At 34.1% G+C, this 17,618-nt stretch overlaps 1 protein-coding gene and 1 pseudogene across 1 annotated transcript in view; one reads left to right on the forward strand and one right to left on the reverse strand.

Moving 5' to 3' along the window:
- Positions 1-17,618, forward strand: part of PARP8 (poly(ADP-ribose) polymerase family member 8) — a 156,726-nt gene that overhangs the window by 28,726 nt on the left and 110,382 nt on the right. The gene's annotated exons all lie outside the window — the stretch shown is intronic.
- On the reverse strand, positions 15,554-15,672 carry LOC111728888 (annotated as a pseudogene).

The following is a 17,618-nucleotide window of genomic DNA, read 5'->3' on the forward strand; positions in this document are numbered from 1 at the left end:
AAAAAAAATTTTAACCTTGCCTCTTTGGAACTATAGTGGAAAGATTTTTCCACATGTTTCTGTTCAGGAAATGAGGACACTATGGTGTCATTGGATCTTGGATGTCTTATTGGAAGAGGGTGATATCTGTCTAGGATGTGATGATGTCAGTTCCATATGGGCAGAGCCGCGTCTGTTTTTCTCTAAGCTCTGACTCTCTTCTTATCTATAACATTCAGGACATGGGTAGTGTTGTTGTGTGTGTTAAATGACTGGCAAAGTGAATGAGATACTGAGAAAAGGGCCCCTATCACTGGGATGTGGAAAAGATTGCTGTGTTTGTTAACCCTGTGGATTCCTCCCTTGACAAGTCCATTACCTAAAGAACATAGATCTTGGCAGAAATGGAATCTTCAGAAAAAAAATCACAGTCTCAATAGTTACTTAAGACGTTACCGTTTACAAATAATGTAATCTCATATCTGTAGCTGCCTCAGTTTCCCAGTTGGCTTGAGAACACATCAATGTAAAGAGGTGGTCAGATTAGAGAAAGTATATTTGACTTTGCCGTCTTCATTAAGACACCATCGCCTGCTTAGGATTCCTCCCAAATGTGGTCCTAGAGAGAGAGACCCTGCGGGTCAGCCAAATTATGTAAAGTGCCATCTCCGTTATCAATATGATGAAAAAACAAGCACGCTATGCATTAAATCTCAAATATTTGTATGTTGTAGGGATCACTTGAGCATCTGTTGGAATGTAGATTCAGATTCGGTAGGTATAAGATGGGCAAAGGTGTGCTGTTTTTAATAAGCTCCTAGGTGAGCTGCTGGACTGTGGAACAGATTCTGTGTAGTAACGAGTTGCTGGTTCCTGGGACATTAGAGGTCTTTGAATGCAGTCAAGGCCTTAACATTGTCCTTCTGTGGCTGATATATATTCTTGATAGGATAACATCACCCGTTGGATAAATAAAAGTCCCACTAACACACAAAAAGACAGATAGCATGACTCTGTCTTCATTGAAATTGGTAAATTAAACCAGACTGCATACACTTCCATTTCTAAAAGTTCAACTGTAGGCATTCTGGTGAGAAAAATGAGGCTTTCACATATCGTTACTGGTTTAAAGTCAAAATAGTAGATTTAATCCTTAAATCATCATTTGTCCTCTTTCTACTATACCAAGAGCCAGATGTGCCAGAATCAGCTTTCAGAAAAAAGAATGCACTGGTTTAGGAGTGAAAAAAAGCAGGTACTTTTTTATTTGTTGCCACTATGCTGAAAAAGAACTTATTTTTATATGATTTTCCTCTTTAAAATGCTCTGGTGGAGAAAACCAAGTTCCATGTAACTATTAACTACTATTCTGTAGATAATTTCGTTCATAGTTGGGAGACAAGGTAATAAGTTTGCACATAAAACCTTTTTTCCTTGAGTAGCCTGTGGTTTCCAAATATGATTTTTTAAAACTTTTTTTGTAATGCAGTGAAATTGGAGACTTAATTGTATCAATCACATGGAAATAAAGCTAATGTAACCTAAATTTATTAAATGATGGTTCAAGGCAAGTATTTGAATTCATAAGAATTGGAATATATATTTGGTTTTCTCTTATTCTAACTGTAGTCTCTTGACCGTTGCTTATATTTAATAACTGAATAATATTTTTATTTTATTTTGAACAATATTTGAATAATATTTTTATTTTATTTTGAACAAAAATAATATTTTCGTCAGGGCATCATTACTCAAAATTATATTTTCCTTCTGTGAATGCAATATTAAATTAATGTAGTAATGCTGATTCAGCTACTGTTCCATAAACTTCCACATCTTTTTTTTTTTTTTTAATCTTGCAAAAACCTTCTCCCAGGATAATCATTAGATTTAGTATTCCTCACTCTTATATTCGAAGTAGTTACTAAACAATCCTCAAAGTACTCTAGATCTATCTGATACTCATTAAAACACTTTTTGATCATATTGGAATGTCTGAATTTCTGTATCTATGAGACAATGGAAATTTCCCAGATTATGCAATGGAGAATTTTTTATACTAGAATTTATGTTTTAAGTCTTAACGTTGTTTAAATGCCCTCATTCTAATTTTAAATCTGACTTATTTCTAATGACTGACATGAACTGAAGCTATAGATTTTAACATTTGGAGGTCAATTAACCTAACAGATTGAAGATTTTACAGCCTACGTCATTGTCCCCTTCTCACCCACATTTTTCTTAGTAGAATAAATGGAAAGTGTTTTATATAATTACTTTGAATAATAGGAAGCTGTTATAGTAGTGGCTATAAGTATGGGGATAACTGGATGAATTGAAGAGATATTTAATGGTAGAATTAGGATTTGGTGTTGATTGGATTTGTGGGGTGGGATGTGTTTGGATGTGTGGGGCGGGATCAAGGGAAGTCATTAAAGTTCGAAGCATAGTGAATTGGTTACCTGGGGGAAAAAACCTTTAATTCTTCTAACAAAAAGAATATGCTTTTTCATCTTTGGTGATCTGCTTCCAAGTAATAAAAATAAAGGAGAAGGAAGACGAGGGAAGGTATAGATGACATAAGATTAGCCGTAAACTAGCGAATAACTGTTGAAGCTGGGTGGTGGGCTTGGGGGTTTATTATATCATTTTGACTATTTTTCCATGTCTGAAAATTTCCATAATAAAGAGTCTTTTAAAAATATTTTAAAAAAAGAATATGCTTTTTATATGAATTATTTTTATCAATATTAATTTGCTTTTCTTAGCAGTTTTCATAAGTGGCAATTAATGTATAAGACGTTCTAATTATGTAATTACATTTATGTCTTGAATAATTATTTTTGTAGTGATTTTGGTTAATAAGATTTGCTCTTTTGAAATATGGAAAATTCATGAGGTTGCTAACGAGACAAGTTTGCTTGAAAGTACGTGTTGATTAGTGACCTCAAAATAAACTCTTTACTCTTCTCCATATGTAACAACTACTTCTTAGGAAGATCTGACCTTGCTCAAGGGGCTACAGATAGGGTGCATGTTGAAATTTTTAAGTTTTTGTTCGGTAAACAGTCATATACACAATATTTAGAATTCCTTTTTTATTTAGAAACTTGGAACTTTTTATGTCATAATTTTTTTTTAATTTAAGAATTTGACCTTGTTTTTATAGCTCTGACTCATGAAAATAATAGGTGTAATTGCAGAGTTGTGGTTTCTTTTATCTTGTAAATATATACTAATACTTTTTTTCTTGTTTTGACAACTGACCTTTTAAATAAAACAAGCATGCAGTTTTGCATTTTGGGAATATTTAGAATACATAATTTGAAACTTGATGAAAATGTATTCATCTGTAGTTGTACAATTTATATAAGTGTTCTTAAATTGTTCCTTTTATATAAAAGGAGTCTTTTCCTTTAAGTTCTAATTAAATCTTATTGAATTTCCCTAAGAAAGGACATTCAGTTTTTTTTTAAAAAGTAGATCTTATACCACACTTAATCATACAGTTGTCACAATTAGACCTAGTCTTATGTGACAGTGGATAATGATCTGTGATCACTGATAAAGCATGAAAATAATCATTTAACTAGATAAATACATTTGTACTTTATTGGTGGCCTCTAGAACAATACCTCCTTTAAAATTCGCACCTGCCTGTCAAGTGAAAGTATCCTGAAATGACAATTTTCAAGGTTCTTCATTTTGTTATATGGTTTTTTAATACATTATCATTTTCTAAGAAGTATCTTGAATTCATTCAAGTAAAAACAAAAAACCCTAATTCATTCGAAACTAAGAATCCGGTAGATGAAGCCCTTCCTTTTGACATCTCACTCTCATCTCTGTGAAAAGTGTATAAAACCCCAGATTCCACTACTACAGCACCACTCTCCTCCTTTCAGCTTCTCTCTCCACTCTATTCAACAAAAATAGTAGGAATTGTTTCTTTTATTAATATAGTATCAGACTCATTTAATCCTCACCGTAGAAGTCCAGTTGACCCTTGAACAACATGAGTTCGAACTGCATGGGTCCACTTAAATGCAGATTTTTTTCAATAAATGCCCGTACCGTTTTTGATCCATGGTTGGGAGTCCACAGATGCAGAAGGCCAAATGTATGCATTGATCTATGCCATTTTATGTAGGAGGCTTTAGCTGATCTGTGGATTTCGGTATCCAAGGTGGTCCCACAGATGCTGAGGGACAGCTTAAATTTGGGGAGAGTCAAAGGTTAAAAACGGAGTTTTGACTGCATCAGGGGCTTGGTACCCCAACTCCACCTACACACATTGTTCAAAGGACACTGTAATTAAAGCACCAAATAATGCTAAATGCAAAAACAAAGATTAGGTGAACATATCAATTACCCAGAACAGGAAAAAGTAGGAAAACATATATACCTTTCAGCTGTATGATTTTTCCATGAGTGCCTCTTTTGTGACAGGCACAGTGGATGATGTAGTGATAGGATTGATTGGGACTCTGGGCAGACAGACAAATATACATATAAATAAACCAGATAATTACAGATGACAGAAGTGTTACAAAAGCAGATTAACAGGATGATGGGAGTAATCACTGAGAAAATGCTGTTTCTGATTAAGGAAATAATTTATTTTCACTATCTCGTCAAATATTCTTGTCAAGAATATTCGAATATGTAGAGATTTTTTTTTTTAAAGAGTTTATTTGTGCCAAGCTGATGACATACTGGGAAGCAAGATCCCAAATGCTCCTGAGAATAACAGTTTGCAGTTTCTTTTATCCATTTGGAATTAAGGAGGAAACATAAGGAAAATTACATGAAAGTGAGAGAAAGCAAGGCTGGGAGATTTCTGTGATTGGATTAGAAGATAGTTACAGAGGTGTGTGAACCTAGATGTACAAGAACATGTTTGGATAGATAGAAGATAAACCTTTCTTAGGCCTAGGGGGTGACTCCCCACCATGACCTGCTCACTTAGGAATTTAAGATCAGATCACCCTGTGAAATTCCTTTCAGTTAAATTTATTACAGAGCCCTTTTTTTGTCCACAGTCGAGATGGGGACAAAATATGATACTTGAACGGTTCATCTGGGTTCATTTCTTGGGGGTCTACCTGGGGGTTTGTTTTGCCCCTAGAAGGGTTCATGATTATTATTACTGCCACTGCTTATTCGTCAATCCACTAATATTTATTAAGCACCTGTTGTGTTTCAGACTCTGTTCTCACCCAGGAGAACAAAACTATCAGATACCTCTTATCTCAATGAGCTTGCCATTTATGTTCTACTCCTTTGGTGAAACCCACCTTAGACAGCCTGGAAGCCTCCTTCCTCTCAGAAGAAAGCCTCCAGGGAAGATGCCCTTGGGTGTAGGGCAACTCACCAGGGAACTGGCTTACTTTTGTATCCTTCATTTGGTTTGGGAAAACGAAACAGGAAGTTTTGGAATTACTCATTCCTGAGTTCAAAATTTTAGTCTATTTTCCTATTTTCCTGTATTTCAGCCCTTAGCATGTTACTTAATCTTTAACTTCCTTAGTCTCATATCTAGACTATATCTGGCAGTAATAACTTTCTTATTAGGTTGTTGGGAGGGTTAAATGATTACATTTTAAGGAATTTTATTATAATGATGACAAATAATGAGAGTTTACTCAGTTGATAGGAATCGTTGTTAATATTAGATGGAGGGGAAAATTAAGGGGTTGAAAAACTCCCAATCATCTGTCACTTTATCATGGGATCATAAGATTTCTCGTCTTAAGAACAGACTCTGTCTTATCTGTTTTATTTTTATGGTAGCTTGCATAGCACTTCGAGCGATGCTCTTCACAGGTTAGATGCTGGCGAATGTTAATGAAACTGCTTGTGTATTCAGACCACTGATCTAGCACCGTATGTGTTGCTTGAAGGCCTTTATCTCTGTGCTAGCCACTAACATTAGAATAATAGATCTTTTTCAGCTGATGGAATTCTGTCTCATTAAAGAGAGACTTACCTGAACACCTGATGAAATTTTCCTTTGAAGATTTTATGTCACTATGGGAAGCCATTAATAAATTCTTGTTTTTATATTTGCTTAATTTACATTTGCCTTCAGACTTTTTCTTTCATTAAAAACATTATTTTTTGCTGTAAGACTTTGAACTTTCATAATATTCTTGAAATGTAGGAGTTGAGGTCTGTTTTCAATTTCTTAAGCAAAAAATTGTAATCTGGGGAAGCTTTCTAAAAAAGAATAATGGACTATATTATTAATTTATTCTGTGAGTTTTTATTAATATCTACTATGTGGCAGGCACTTTGCTGGCTGCTGGGAATATAATAACAAGCACAATGAATGTGCTTGGTTTCATTATGCAATTGGGCAAAAATATTCAATGAATGTTTCCAGTACTGTTGTTGAAAATGTGATATAATAATTGTTAGCAAGACCCGCTTTCAAGAAAAATATTATGGGTCGTTGTTGATAAAACTCAGTGAAGAAATTTGATTATGGTAAGATGAGTGTTATACGATATAGACTACATGTATACCAGTAGTTCAAAGAAAGGAGAAACCATATTACTTTGAGTAATGCACTGGGTTTTTAAAGATGATTGTAATTTAGAAAAGTATTAAGAAAGATGATAACAGTGACATTAAAGATGGTTAACATTTATCGAGCACTTAGATGTTCCAGATAGTTATACACGCATACCCACACACACACCCACACCCACACACACACAAACAATTACACACTTTGAGTTGGCATTTTCACTTTTTGAGCATTTAACTTTTTAAAATAATCTGTTACTGTGTAATTAAAACTTTGTAGGGAATATCTTCTTATGTTATCACCTCAATTATATCAGAAATGTAACATGAAAATAGTAGGAGATAGTGGGAAAATAATATGACATAAACATGAACTTTTCGTTTAGTATTAACATAAGGACATTCCAACTCACCAACAGTTAGTGAAGATAAAATGAATTTAAGAGAAGGAACTTTAAAAAAGCTTTTGGTAGATATTTTAATATTGTTGGCTTTTTATGTTAGATAACCCCTAGATTGCTAATTGTTCTAACTGCTGCTTCATCTTTTCATTTCTAGTTGAAAGTTTGCAGTGCTGAGTAAGGCGATTGTTACCTTTTCTATTCAAGTGTTTGTTCTCAGGGTTGTTCTCAGGGAGAAGGCGGAAATGTCCTAGATTCAACATTTGAGCTGGAGCCATCAATGGTAAACTGGTGAGGCACCTGAGATTCAGGGACAGAAATGACACATTCCAGGTCACGCAGCCACCCTGCTCACAGGAGACCCAACATGGCATACAGAGCCACATTTTCTTATTTCAATATGTTTTTCACAAAACATGACTTCTAGGTGGAAAAAAATGCAAAACGTGAGCCCTCCTCGCCCCACTTTTAAATTTTAGAAATTTAGAAATAAGCTATTTGCTTATTGTAAAAAAACAAAAAACAAAAAACAAACCTGAGTAAATGGACTTTGATTTCTTCATTAATCTTCATCTGAGAAACCATTAAAAGGAGGTAGTAAATTAAAATTGTAGCCTTGCTTTCTTATGTTGGTGGACATAGTGAAGGAAAAACTATACCTATAGCAAGATTATACAGAAGGCTTAGACTTTGCATTATTGCCAGTGGCAAAGATTAGTTGAAGAGTAAAATAAGGAAAAGTTTATTTGGTTTTCCATTTCAGCTCAGAAAATTTCTTCCCAGTTAATACTGTGTTTGTTTTCAGCTTCCCCAGCTTTTATTTCGAAGTTCAAAGCGCACTAACTGCCCGAGCCCTATATTTATAGCATCTCTTCTGTGGCCATTCGAGTCAAACATGCTGTTACCTTTGCCATCATCTTTGGAATTCTGTGTTGTTCAGCACCACCCGTCTGTTTAGAGAGTCCGACCTTGTTGATGGCATTGTCTCGATTCTGCCTGAACACATGCTCCTCAGTTCTTTAATAATTTAGTTGTTTCATTACAGTTCTTATTTTTTCTCCACATCTCAGTCAGACCTGTTAAAATACTGAAATTTGAGAAAAATATAGATCGAACCATTTGAATTAGTTTAGTTTTTGAGTAAAAAGAGAGTAGCGAAATAGAGGGCAGAAGATAATAACATCCACTGGTACTTGATAGAAAGGGCCAGATTTGCAAGCATGCTCTTCAGCTAGCAGTGGGAGTGTCAACTTCTAGGTACTCAGCCTGTTGGGTGGATGTCACCAGATAGGCAGTGCTGGTTGTGATAACATATACCCAGAACTTGCATGGTAAAAACACTAAAGCTTTTCAGCCTCTACCACAATATGAGGAACGTAGCTCAGTGAGAAACAAGAATCCAGTCCTCATAAGAGTAAATTAGCAGTGAATTTGTAATAAATTTGCAGTGTATCTGTTGATGACTGTGCTTTTCTTGCATGAAAGGTTCTGTAAGACTCTTTCAGGCCTCTAAATTTTCTAACAGTCTGAACATTCTTTGAATATTAATTTTCCATATTTAGACATGAATTAGAGGAGAAATATAAAGCAAGATGTAAGATTTCATTGATTACACATTGAAATGATTGATTTTGTTGTTATTTTGAGCTGTATCTAACACTTGTTTAACTTACTCTCTGAACTCACATTAAATCTTTTCCTGCAGCTAGAAGTTGTTTTACATGTGCATTCCCCAAGGGGCCAAATCTGCCTTAGACTGAAGAGCCTGGCCTACAAGCCTTTGAGACTTGAGGCACATCAGAATCCTTATCATCCGGATGAGAGTTCTGATACTGACTCCCCCCCCGTCTTCTGTGTACATATCCTGATAATTCTACTTGGCAAACGTAGATCCTGATCGTCAAGTGATCATCTAAAAGGCCATTTAACTCTCATCTTTCAGGCCATAATCAGAAAATGTAGCTTATTTTTTTCTACCATCTTTGAAAAACTACTCTGACCAAGGTATAGTTACCTGGGTGAGCACATGGTCATCTACTTTATTTAAATTTTTACTTCCTAAATCCTCACCTCTATAGACTTGTAAAAAAATTTCGATATTCCATTTTTGAAAGTTATTCTCGTAAGTCTGTCTTCTCATACATGATAGCCACTACCAAGCGTGGCTGTTGAGCACTTGAAAAGTGGCCGAATCAAGATGTGCTGTAAGTATAAACTACACACCAGATTTCAAAGATTTAGTGTAACAAAAAATATAAAATATCTTCTTAACAGTTTTCATATTGATCACGTATTGGAATGATACCATTTTGGATATATTGTGCTAAATAAAATATATTATTAAAATTCATTTTATCTCTTTTTACCTTTTTAATGTGGCAGTTTCAAATCACAAATGCAGTTTTGCAATGTATTTCTTTTGGGTAGAGCTGCTTTAAAATAGGAAAGCATGAAAAATGTTTCAAAATGGTTTTGGAAGCCTGGACTCTTTGATTTATTTACAGATTTGCAAGGTTACTCCAGAGCAGTATAATTTTAAAACTTAGAGCTTCATCTTGATCAATAGTTCGCTTCTTTGTAAAGCAAGTGAAAGCCTTAATATTGCATATGAGATGGATATGACATTTGCAAATGGACAAACTACAAACAATAGCAGTGCCTTTATTGCCATCCTGATTATCTTCGCAGTGTAGGTTGAGACTAATGTATAGCATGGAAAATGCTTTGGTGGAAATTTTAGTCTTAATTTATTACTTTAATATTGTGATTATTGACAGAGCTAGTACTGTATTGGGTTTTGCTTTGGTTCTGCATTATGCTTTGATGAGTTTCCAGACATCAAAGTATATCAGAGGGTTTTCTACTTGTGAGTTTTACATACCTTATTTGTTTATAGGAGAGCAACCATGGTAGTTAATTAGCTTGCTTCTTTTTTAATTGCCATTTCCTAATGTGTCACACAATTGAGGAAAGAAAAATACTAATTTGATAAAGATGTGTGACATATTTTTAGTTAACTGAACTCTTTTTAAAATCAGAAGGCTGCAGTAAAGGATATAAAAACTGGAAACAATACTTGTATGAGATAAATTATCGAAAATGGAATTTTTAAAGCTAGTACTTTTATTACTTTCAGAAATGGTTTACTGATTAAGGCAGTAACTCTCAGGCAGCATGGCTCAGGAGAATGTGTGGTTTCAGAAATAAAAGATGGAAAGAACATGGTGATGCCTTTTGCTCAAGCACCTAGGGACAATTTTCTGTAATATCTGGCACAGCTGTGTAGGGTAGACGGGAGTCAGGTTACTGACAATAACTGATGTAATAAGACATGGTGATCTGGGTATATTATTTCAGGGCACCAAGATGCAAACCAGTTGGAAAAAATAAAAATAGCTGAGTTTCTATAGATACAGTGCAAACATGGTAAAGGTGGTAAAATAAGATATAAGCACTATGGATATAACCAGCATAGGAACTAAAAATACATGTGTTGAAAAAGATTTGGTGGGACTGGGCTAGGACTTGATTTTCATTATGAGCAAGGCGCATGTATCATTCAATTTGCCATTTTTCTGCATTTTATTAATATGTTTATTTCAGTCTTGGGCAATGTTTCTTAAAATGTGGTTCCAAGTTCAGCTGCATCAGAATTATTGAGAACTTGAATCTCAGTGGAATCTTGAGAACATTGAAGTGTGAGAACCTCTGTAAGGTGTGTCAGAATACATTTGGTGAAAATTTTCTTGACATGTAAAGTATTTCAGCAGTAACTGAAATGAACGTGCACAATAAGCTCATGGGGACTGGTATAATATACAACTCCAGTCAGCCCTGAACAGCGTAATACTGGGATTTACAATGTACTTTTTGATAGTGGCGGTCGGGGACCAGCTATTTCTGTTGGTACTCCATTTCACTACTTTTGAGGCTAAGCAAGTCTTAGTATTTTATAGTTGTAACATCGTGAGCGACACATAGGAAATTAACCCTAAACAAAGTATTCTTTTTCCTGGGGTGGTGGTCTCTTGTGATCACATCGAGGATGGAATCCTTCTTTTAGCCAGATTATGTATTCTACAAGGAAAACACCATATCCACTGCTTCAGTTATGATATTTCGACTGCACCTGGACTCAAACAGGCTTAAATAAAAAGGACATTTATTATCAGATGAGTGAAAGACCAGAGCTTGCAGTAAGCTGTAGTCAGGACATAAATCAGGGACTAAGTGTGGTCATCAAGGAACCTGGTTTATATAGGCTTCATCCTAAGGCTGGTTATCCTCTTGTTTTCAAGATGGCTGCCGGTGACACCCTCACTTTGCATGTTTCCTCGTTTAGATTCAAGAGAAAGAGTGAGAGGAAATCTGTCATCTAAACCAGGAATTGTTTTTTTCCTTCATTCCGATTGGATCAATTTGAAGCTAGGGACAGGCCATTTTACTCTAATTCTTGGAAGAAAGAGAAGTGGATACATGAAAATGTGAAACAAGTAATGCAAATTTTATACTTAGACAAAATGTGTGATAATCATATATAATACTTGAGCACTTACTATATGTTGAGCATTGCTCTAAATAGTTTTTATATATTAACTCATTGAATACTCATCTTACTAGATTAAATTCTATTGTTATCCCATTCTGATTTTTATAGATTAGAAAACTGGAATATAGGTTAAGTGACTTGTCTGTGGTAACATAAATAGGAAGTGGCAGAGGAACATTTGAACTGTTAGTCTGGTTCCAAGCTAACTCCTACCCGCTACAATATGACCGACACAGTAAGTGCTTGGTGATATTGGTCAACTTGAATAAGTATGGTCTTTGAGAGGTGAGTTCCTGAATTCATAGTGTTCCTGAATTAAGGTTATTGTTATAAATATTTAGCTCATTGATGGTCGTAACAGCTTGCTCATATAGGTATTATATTAATTTCAAATTGAAGTAGAGTGCTTGTTCAAACCAGAGGTAATAATGTGATAATGATGATAAAGAGATAATAATAATAATGGTAAATCAACTTACATTGCAATTATAGATCTGTTTGAGTGAACTTATATTTATGGTTTCGTCATTATCTAGAAAGGTGACTATTTTAAATTTCCAAAACCCATGCATTCATTTTTTCCTTTTTTACATTCACTAAGCAAAATATCCATTTATTCATCTAGCACATGTATATCTGCTACATATGGCTCTCCAGGAAAGGGTGATTCAAGGATAAATAAAAACACTATCTTTGCTTTTTAAAGAAATTCATGGTCTGGTTAAAGAAAACAAACGCAGCTGTAATATAGAGTAATAATTACTGAAATAGAAGAATGGAGAAGCTAGCATAAAGAGGCAAGGTCTACAGGTTGTTGAGAAATGGCAAGAGTTTGGAGAGGTTTTTAGAGGAAAAACGTCGTGAAAGATCAAGTGGATAGACCAACCCAGTCAGAAGGGCTAGACAAAAACGTTTCACGAAGAGTGAAGAGCATTTGCAAAGGCACTGAGAACCGAAGTGCCTACATGTTTGGGTAATAAAAGTAAAGTGCTTTATTATAATAAGTTCTAAAAAAAGATGAGGAGGAAGGTGGTAGGAGGAATGTCTGAATTTTTAGAATTTGTTGAATTTTAAATCTTTAAGACCTATTTGTTTGTCATTTGGGCCAGAAAAATATTTTAACCTTAAACATCTTGATTTTTAGTTTAGATTTAGAAACTTGTTAATTCAAGACTCCTGTTATTTACTATAACAGATAATTTTCAGATTATTAGTCACATTGCAGTGTCCTCCCTGTGTACAAACAAAATAATTCTTTAATACTGGATGTGTTTCAAAGTACTGAAGGAGTGTGCTATTTGAAGAAAAATCATTAATGAATCATTTTGTATTCAAAATGAAGGCCCTGTATTATATAGTTTAAACACATTTTTTTAAGTATAGCATATGAGAAATATATCTTTTGCATAAAGCATGCTATATATCTACTTTTAAAGCATTGGCCTACCTTATATTGATTTTATTGCAGTGGAATTATCATATTTCACTATTATATGGTTGCTTCAAATTAGTATAGATACTAATTTTATTAAGCATCTTTATACGTCTATGTACTTGAACTAGATTCTCTTTGGGATATATTTTAAAAGTGGAATTGTTGGACTAAGGTAGCCTCATGCTCAACGATTGCTTTGTAATCTTGACAGAAATAGATGAAAGTCACCATTTCCCCCATTCTTGCTAGTAATTGATGTTACATTTTAAAATATGTACCAATATTATGGTGTTAAATCATATCCCCTTTAATTTGTGTTTAATTTTGTGTTTACTAATTTTAGTGATTAAGATCAGGGTTTTGAGTCCAAAAGTTTATTTTTGAATCCAGGCTCTTCGTGATTTTGAATAGTTACTTATCTCTACTATTTCTAAATAACAATAATAACTTGATATAATAAACAAACACAAATATTTAACTCAGAGCTCAGAACTGTATCCACAATACATGGAAGCAATAATAATAGTATTATTAATAATAATAATAAGAGAAAGAACCAACAGTTTTCATCTTGTTAAATACCTTACACTTTCAGAGTGCTTTTACTTAAAACTTGACTAATCTGATCATTTCCTAATTCATATTTTAATAGTCCATTGTGATGCCTGTAACATAGAGTGATTTCTGCAATTTTCATATACTGGTACACACATATGCTGCTTGTGAAATCACTTCTCAAGGGTTTTTATAATTTACCTCAAAATCTGTATTGCCATCATTTTTATTGGGCAGTCTTATCCAAGTGTTAGATTTGCATATATTTATGTAGTTCACTAAATCAGTGTGTTCTTTCTAAACCTATATAAAATTTTTATGCACATTTGTAAGAGCATTTATTAATTTAATAAATCAGACACTTTTCAGTCATGCATCAGTGTAAATTGTTGTTTATATATTGTTTAAAAGTAGTTCTTTAGACAGGGTATATAATTCATTCAATTAACACAAATATATGATCAGTCAGTATTTACCTCCCATGGTCCAAATCCTGAAGGAAAGAAACTTTCTTTAATACATAGTAGTTACAATTGTTGCTAATTTGATTATTCTCCTAGGGTGTTTATGTATTTCCCAGACCTTGTAAATTTAGATTTTTTAATACTCATTTCACAGTGACAATTAATTAGACTTGACAGCTGCTTAGAATGTATATTCTTTTTTTTCCCCCCAAAACAATAGGCAAATTCTGAAGTTTTGATCGAAATTCTTAGGTCAGTAAAACTAACCTCCTAATGTCTGCATATAAAATACTCGAATGATTTTAAGGCTTAACCTTTGGAAGTTATTCTGAAGACATGGACGTGTTCTGCTGCTTTTTAGAGGACAGTAGCCAAGTGTTAGAGACCATACTTACCACTTGCCAAGATTGTCTTTTGAAGCTTGACTATATTGACTGCTTTTTATGGATTTGAATGAATGCCAGTATTATTCTGCTTCTGTTGCTCTCATCTCTTGTTATCAGTGGGGAGTTTTTTTTTAAATTTAACCTATATTGATTGAAGTAAATATATTTATATATATATAATTACAAACTTAGTATGAGCTTATATCAACTGTATTTACCATATTTTAATATGCTTAAACTGCTTTTTATTGACAATTTTAGACAGTTTCTATTGATTGCCTGTTATATTAGTGTTTAACTCATATTTCCTTAGTCCACAGTCTCTCAATATGGCCATGTCACAATTTTTGGTTGCATCAATAATTGTTACATTTGCAGCACCTATACTATTTTAACTCTTGTATTTTTTCCATATATATATATATATATATATATATATATATATATATATATATATATTCAGTTCTTTTAGAACTTTTGTTATGGCTCTCAATAATTTTCCCAAATGGTCAAACACATCAAATAAATGATCAGGAACTCATCTCTACCCACCTCTTGCCCATCCTAGAGACCTCTCTGAGCCCCTTCCCTCCCCCTCTTTTTTTCTTGAGTCTGAACCATATTTTCGGTAGATCTGATGCACATGTGTTATTCTTCGCCCTAGCCCTGTGTTGTGTCCTGTTTCCTGGATGCCATACTTTCCTTGTTTAATTGAAACATATACTCTTTTAGCTGCCAAAGAAAAGTTGTGTCGGAGGTCATTTTTTGGAGTCTGGGCATATCGTAAATATCTTTATTTGGTCTACATTCTAAATGACAGATTGACAAGGTATGGAATTCTGGGTTAGAGCTCATTGATCATCATTTCGAAGGCATTGCTCAATATTATTGTATCTAGTGCTGTTCAGTTATCTGAGTACTATTCTGATTCCAATTCCTTTCTGTGTCTTTGTATCTCTCCGGAAGCTTTTCAGAGCTTTCTTTAACCTTAAAGTTTTGAAATTTCATGATGACGTGGCTTGGTGTGGACTTTTTTTTTTTAGCCTCTTAGATTTAGCATTCATAGCAAAGCCTTTTAGTGTAGATGCGGATGCTCCTGTCCTTCTAGGAAATTATTTTATACCTCTGACAATATTTTGTCACCTCCTTTGAACTTGTTTATTTATTTATTTTTTAGGTGAGGCAATCCTTGGTTGACGTCACAGATTGCAAGGACCTTGTCAGTTTACAATCCCTTATTTTTTTCTTTTTTGCCCCTACAGCACCTGGTCTTCATAGGTGGTCTCCCATCCAACTACTAACCAGTACTGCCCCTGCTTAGCTTCCGAGACCAAACGGGATCGGGCCTGTTCAGGATAGCATGGCTGTAGATTTCCTTTAACTTTTTTTTTGAATCTACTGTTGAATTTCCTGTAATGATCTATGTTTCTTTTTTTTTTATTTTTATTTTTTCCATGTCTTTCTGAAGATTTCCTCAGTTTTTTCATTCAAACTTTGGTTGAATTTTTAATTGCCAGTATAATATTTTTAATTTTCTAGGGTTTGCTCTTAATGAAAAAAAATTTTTTTCCCTTAATATTTTCCTTTTGAAAATACTTTTTCAAAACATTTCGTTATTATGTACTTGATATTTTCTGGCAATCTGTATCCCTGTATCAATTTAAGTTTCTTCTTTCATTGTTTCTGTTTTTTCCAAGTTCTCTTTTTTCTTTGTTTTGGTCTCCTTACATTCATGTTGGAGGCTTTTCACACATGTCTAGTAATCTTTCACTGCTTCTTTGCATGAAAGAGTAAGGCAGTGGGTAAAATATAGTGATAATATATGTAACCATTATGGTAGAAGGCAGTAATCAGTGCAGTAGCTACAAGATTTTAAGGACTGTTTCATCTCAGGACTCATCCAGAAATTTACTTCTCCCACAAAATATACCTGGTGTCATTAAACCCTACTACTGTTGCAAAAATTAAAAGAGAGAAAGGGAAAAAATAGAAGAGATCAAGAGACCAAGAGATATGGGTCAATAAGGGTGTGTGTACCAGTGTATATGCAGGAGTGAGGGTAGAAGAGAAGCGGGGAGAAAGAGAGAGAGAGAGAGAGAGAGAGAGAGAGAGAGAGAGAGAGAGAGAGAGAGAGAGAGAGAGAGAATATATTTTAGGATGTTGAGATGTTGAGAGTGGAGGTAGGTGGTGAATAAATGAAAATGAGAATATATATTCCAAGATGTTTGTGAAATGAACTTAATGACCTTTCAATAAAGGGAAGCTTTGTGCAGATTTTGGCCAGAAAAAAAATAGCAAAGAAGGAAAATTCACATTAATAATTTTCTGTGGTTAATTATTATGTTTTTTATTTCATTACATCATTATTCCTGAAATAGTCTTTTCTAAGTTATTTAAAGGTGATAAAATGAACACCTTCCATCAGCTCATTACTCATATACACATTTCTGCTACTGTTATAAAAGAGAGATCCATTTACATGGCTGGTTCAGCGTGAAGTATAAATTGAATATTTTTTGTAATGACATGGAATTTTTTTGTTTGTAATTTCGTTACTTAGATTCTACTTCTGATTTTTATCTCTATTTTGGGATGATTTGTGAGGCAATTATTGCTGTTGCCTTAGAACTTTGTCAGTAATAGTATAGAGGAGTACTCACATGCTTCTTATTTATATCCTTTTTAGAAGGAAATCTTTCTATTTAAAAGAATCGGAGATACAAATGAGTTCAACACCCAGTGGTACCCAGATCTCACTGAGTTCTGTTAATTCTCATTCCTAGTTTACTCCTTTGTTAATGGAAGGAACCTTTTTAGAGAAAGATAAGGAATAGCTTCTGTGTGTGTGTGTGTGTGTGCGTGCGCGCGTGTGCGCGCGCGTGTGTGTGTGCGCGCGTGAGTGCGTGCACGCGCATGTACACACGCACATTCCTTCACATTGCAGATTTTCTTGAATTTCATCTTCCTTTTTCAGAGTGCCAGTATTTAAGTGTGTCAGAGTTAGCAGCGTAACTCTGCTATTGACTTTTTAAAAATAAGGTAATTGTGTTGCCATGCCTGCATCCTATATATTTGATTAAATATCTGGCTTGAATGACTTAACCTAGACTTGGTGTATCCATCTCTATTTTTGTTTCTGTCTCTATATAATATGTTTGTACACACACATACAAAGTTGTATATCTTCGTATGGGTGTAAGTGTATACTCAGATATACATTTGAATGCTTTCCTACCCTCAGTATGTTTAATACTACCTTTGAGAAAGTGAATTGTTTGTTGTTACTGATCATCTGTAAAACAGCATCTTGATTACTGC

This window comes from Pteropus vampyrus, unplaced genomic scaffold (genome assembly GCF_000151845.1).
Source record: "Pteropus vampyrus isolate Shadow unplaced genomic scaffold, Pvam_2.0 Scaffold234, whole genome shotgun sequence".
Taxonomy (NCBI): domain Eukaryota; kingdom Metazoa; phylum Chordata; class Mammalia; order Chiroptera; family Pteropodidae; genus Pteropus; species Pteropus vampyrus.